Source organism: Bos taurus, chromosome 14 (assembly GCF_002263795.3).
Source record: "Bos taurus isolate L1 Dominette 01449 registration number 42190680 breed Hereford chromosome 14, ARS-UCD2.0, whole genome shotgun sequence".
NCBI classification, from domain to species: Eukaryota; Metazoa; Chordata; class Mammalia; order Artiodactyla; family Bovidae; genus Bos; species Bos taurus.
In genome coordinates, this window is record NC_037341.1 from 49,093,057 (window position 1) to 49,098,743 (window position 5,687).

The window sequence follows — 5,687 nt, forward strand, 5'->3', positions numbered from 1 at the left end:
AAATTATTTATCAACATTTTAATTAAATACCCAGAGTGCTTTTACTTCCAAGCTCTCAGCTAGACCTAGCATTTATGCAACATAAATTCAAGTAGAAAAAAAAAAGCAAAAATGTCTAAATTTCTTTGAATAGCAAAATTCAATGTTAGGATTTATAGAGGAATATTTAGAGATTGTATCAGCCTGAGTCCTGGTGAGAATTAGAATGCAATACTCAGCCAAAATCTTGAGGAAAATGGGTTGAGGGACTATTTACAGAAGTGTGGGTGGCAATAGGGACTTCCCTGGTGGCACAGTAGTAAAAGGAATTCCACCTGTAATGCAGGAGATGCCAGGTTCCATTCCTAGGTCCAGGAAGATACCTTGGAAGAGGAAATGGCAACCACTCCAGTATTCTTGCCAGGAAAAATTTAATGGACAAGGAAGCCTGGAGGGCTACCAGTCCATAGAGTGGCAAAGAGTTGGACACAGAAGAGCACAGGTGGGATTAAGAGAACCAATCAAGGATGTGGAGTTCGATAAAGAAGATGTTTGTAACCTCAATCTGATGGGAAAGGAAGAGGACATGGATATTTCAGGAGGATATGGTATTTCAGGAGCCCTGGGAACTGGACTTCCTCATAGGAGTTGTCATGGGACACAGCCACTGCTAAAATTTGCTACTGAGATTACAGTGGGGAGTGCGGCTCAGCATTTTCTGGGCACTGTTCCTTCAATCTTGCTGTCATCTGATGGTGCCGGCTATTGGTTAAACCCTCCAAAGCCATACAGACTGGCTGAAGCAGTTCTTTAGGGATCAGAACAGGAAGTATGGAGAATACCCAGGGGAGAAATATACAAAAATAGAACTGCTACCACAGGGCTGTCTGGTCTCAAAGGTCCTTAGAACACTTTCACTCTTATCGTTTCATGATCATTACATTTAAAAAATTGTGATAAGGAAATGCAATAGAGTTTTTCTCACCTTATCAGCTCTGCCAATTAATTAGTGAGCTTGAAGTAGTTCATGATTCTTGGTTCCATGGGTGATATGATAGTTATTGGGAAAACCCCAACGAGTTAATGAAAAAAAATAAATAAAAATTGTATTACATCCACCTAACCATAAAAAATCTGTAGTTATAATATCTTTGCATTGATGATTTACATGATTAAAATGCTTGTGGGGAAATCACCAAATGAGTAATATAATGCATATAAAGTCTTTATCAATTAACAATGTATATTTTTAAAGTTCATGTAGAATTACTTCAACCTTTTTAAACTTTACCAACAAGATAAAAATTTAATGAAAGCTCCCATAGACTGAACACAAAGAAAAACCAGAAATGCAATTTTTCAAAGGGGAAAAAAATCATACCTAAATAATTATGTAATTTGGGGTAGAGAGTGATGAGAGTTTCAGATAAAGGACTTTGGAAGTTTCGAAAAAAAGAAAGATCACAGTGGTTTAACTCCCTTGACACAGCTCCAGTAAGAGGTCTTTCAAAGTGCCCTTCCCTCCCACTGTAAGGAAACTGACTGAAATCTACAGCAAGCTAACAACTCTGCTCCTAACACTCTTCCCTTCTTGTCCCTCCATCTGTGTTAAACTCCTATTAAGGGTCGATTGTAAATCTGATTACTCTGTTAAGTAAACCAAATCTGATTAAGCCAGTTTTGCTAATATGATGACTCAAAGCATTCAATATTAAGTAAATAAATGAATATGAAATTTAAATGGAAATTTATTTTTACAAGGAACTCTAAGTGGAATGTGTTTTTTACAGAAATCACTGATATACAAGCTAAGAAAATTTGCTGTTGAATTAGAAGTAAGAAATTTTGAAAGTTGGAAAAGTTCATAAATACAAGACTGATAAAAACTTTTCCAGTGTAAGACATTTTCACTGCATTTAGATGCTTTGCACATCCTAAACATCTTGCTGCAACTTGAAGAAATAAAAAGTGGGCATCGTATATTATGAATAATGGATGTTTTATGCAGAGTAGAAGGTAGAACTCTGAGGATCACTCAATCAAAGAGACACTTGTCCTCATCACAAGTTTTGCAACGGAAGCATTTGTCTATGTTTCGAATTTATTAACATTCATATGTGTGTAGCATGTAAAAGTATTTGTGGCTATCATATTTTGGATTAATTAACTCATTGGAAGTCCTGATGAGTCAGAAGAGGGTTTTCCTCTAATTTTCAGCTAAGAAGATAAGGCACATTTCCTAAAGAAAGAGTAATTTTCTGCTGGGCCTTTGCTAAATATCCCATTCCTAGCCTTATTTACATAAGGAAGCAAACTCTTCCTCAGCGAGTAAATCAATTACATTGAGCAAACATTATTGAATTTCCATGGCCTTCAGGATAAAAGGGAAGTTATTGATCATGGCATAAAAGTATATTCATGATCTGGTTCATCGTCCATTGCTCCTCACCTGACTTATCTTTTCAGAATAACAAGACAATGTACTTGTGAATTTTAAACTCCTACTATGTATCAGTATTATATGCTTTTGTACGTTCTGTTCAGAGGCCTAAAATGCCTATCATGTCATCAGGCATGTATTGAATGCTGATTATTCAGTGAAAATTTGTTCATTTAAAAAAAAATCAGATTCATTCCTCTGCCATTTTATTACCAAATTTTCATTTCAAAGGAGAAAGATTTATGGATAACTACTTATTAGAATTGAGTTTCTAATAACTGTATTAAGGATACTCAAAACCACACACACACACACAAAATCACACTACTAGAGGATGTTCTAGTGTATTAGAAAAATAATTTAAAATGATGCTTGTATAGAAGTCATATTTACAAAAGACTTAAAGTTAACTAAAAGTATTTAAAGTTCAGTACATTGTTAAATGCCTGGTACATGTGCTGTCAGAAAACACATCATAAGATATAGCGATAACCCAATATTATAACAAAAGTGGATAGAAATAATGAAAAAATGTCTAAAAATTTATTGTAACTCCAGGTGGTGGCATTAGATTACAGGTGTTATTTTAATCTGTACTGTCCAATTTTTTAAAACAGTTAAAATGTGTTACTTTGATAACAAATAAAATATTTAAACAAGTCTCAAGGGTTATCACTTTTCTTATGAAATGCTCCTGAATCATTCATCCTTACCATGCATTACCTTCTCTCCATTGACTTATTATTTTTTACAAATAGTAGCAAGTATATTGAGTTTATTTCTCTACTTTGTGTCTCCCCAGTGAGACAGAAAACTTTTGAAAGAGATTGTTTCAAAATTTTCTCTCCAGTATTAACATATATTATAGTATAATTTGAATATTGTACATGTTTGGGATTCAAGCAATATAATATAACATGAGTTTCTTCAACAAAATTAAGCAATATTCTCCAACTACTTGGCAGAGGAGAAGAGGGTAATACAACTTATGTGACTTTTCATCATTAGGCCCAAGTCCTATAACTCTCCATGATCTTCTCCTAGGTCGAGACAGTGCTAAACAACTTTTAATACCATCAGGCCATGAGCATTATATATTTCAAGACAAAGTTTCCCTAAATTTTCTTGTGTTTCTTCAAATACCTGTCATTATTTGCTTTTGGAAAAAGCCTAAGGAAATTGGCATATTGTTTATTTTTTTTAAATATTAACAATAAGTATCAGAGTTTTTATTTTTTCACACTAGTGAGCATGAATAGTTTTTTTTTAAATCTGTTTATTTTCTAATTATGTATTTTTATATTGAGTACCTTAGGGAAGAAAATAATTGCAATGATTTGAATTCATAATATAATTAATCCCTGGGTTCAACAAATATCCTTTATAATTATACCCAGCCAATATTAGAAATGTTTGTAGACACTAAGTCAGCTAACAAAATAAGTAAAATAACTATATGAAATATAGTGGCACCCCACTCCAGTACTCTTGCCTGGAAAATCCCATGGACGGAGGAGCCTGGTAGGCTGCCAGTCCATGAGGTCGCTAAGAGTCAGACACGACTGAGCGACTTCACTTTGACTTTTCACTTTCATGCATTGGAGAAGGAAATGGCAACCACTCCAGTATTCTTGCCTGGAGAATCCCAGGGATGGGGGAGCCTGGTGGGCTGCCGTTTTCTGGAGTCGCACAGAGTCGGACACAACTGAAGCGACTTAGCAGCAGCAGCATGACCAGTTAAGTCACTTTGCCACTGTTTTTTTTTTTTTAAACATGATTCACATTTACTTCAATCACAAACACATTCATTTCAAGTGTTAACTTACACCACTGACGCTAGCATCTTAAAACTAAGATCTTAAAAGAAACTTCAGTTTAATGCGAAGAAATTCAAGAAGAAAATTTTGGGACACTTGATCAGAAGATTTTGGTGGCTGTCGAAATACTCATGTGTACACAAAGGTGCAAGAAAGCCTGAGAAAAAAGAGTTGTTTCCATTTCCAATTGAACACAGGATCCAAGAAATAAGTGAACCAAATATTCTATTGAAATTAGCCATCCTACCATACAGTGCCAATATGTTAGTAATGGACCACATTTTAAAAGCCTTGGCAAATGTTACAAAAACAAAATATTTAGAGTAATATTTACAAATACAAACATAATTAGCTTTTTGTCTTCTATAAGTAACAATCTTTGAAATGCTAAAAATGAGGTCCAACTGTGGTTCTTTTCGGGTGTGGCAAGCTGTAGGTGCACATGGTCTACTGATTTACCTTCTCAAAGTTTTTTTGGAAGCAGTTGGATGGGGCTTAATTACAGGAGAAGCTGATGTCCTATTGGCTGGGCAGACTTCTGCATTGGTTTCCACAAACTGAAATGCCTTCACCAAGCAGAGGGTTCCTTCCATGCTTCAGCCCACTGGGAGATCATTGATACTCAAATACTTGATGACTCCATTGGCATCAATTATGAAAAGAACTCATAGTGAAGGATCAGAACCTTCTCACTGGACACTGTAGTGTCGGGGGAGCTGTTAAGTCAAATCTGACAAGAGCTTAATGTTCATGTGGCCCAAACCAGCATTCTTCCTCTGTGTGTTCATCTAGGCCAGGTGGCTGAAGTGGGAACCCATTAACACTGCAGCAAGTGCACAGTTCACATCATGAAATTCACTGGCTTTGTCACTGAAAGCAATTGTGAAATTTCTGTTCGCAAAAGTGAAATTCAAGGATAGACGAAGAGCACCAAATATTTCCCCTTAAAGTCATCAGTTTAGTTGCTCAGTCGTGTCTTTGAACTCTCTATTGCCAATGGCTGTACCCTTAATATAGGGCATTTGCTGGGTGATGGCAAGGATATGGTGTGAGGAGCTGATGCTAGAGGCCAATTTTGCTTGGCCAGAACCAGACCACAATGCATTTGTCAAGCACGTTCTTCAGCAGACATAAGGGCTGCATAGGCAGAAATGCTTTAAGGAATGGCTTTCACATGTTGGACAAGCGATGCCCAGAGTAACCATCTCATCGTGGAGGCCATGTGATGACTTGTGATGACCAGTGATGGTCTCTTATCGAGATTAAAAACATTTTTTTTCTTAAAGTTTCTACCAACTTCATGAGAAAAAAGACTAAACCCTATATTTTTAGTTTCTAGACAAATGACTGGTTTGCCTCATTTCTGTTTTGTCAGTTTAAATTAGTAAGTACATAAGTAAATTGAGTGCTTTTATATCTATCTCTCTGCTAGATTAAAGAAAAATTAACGA

At 35.8% G+C, this 5,687-nt stretch overlaps 1 pseudogene; it reads right to left on the reverse strand.

Moving 5' to 3' along the window:
• Positions 1 to 4,499: 4,499 nt before the first annotated feature.
• LOC112449579 (thioredoxin-dependent peroxide reductase, mitochondrial-like) lies at positions 4,500 to 5,458 on the reverse strand (annotated as a pseudogene).
• Between the last annotated feature and the right edge of the window lie 229 nt (positions 5,459 to 5,687).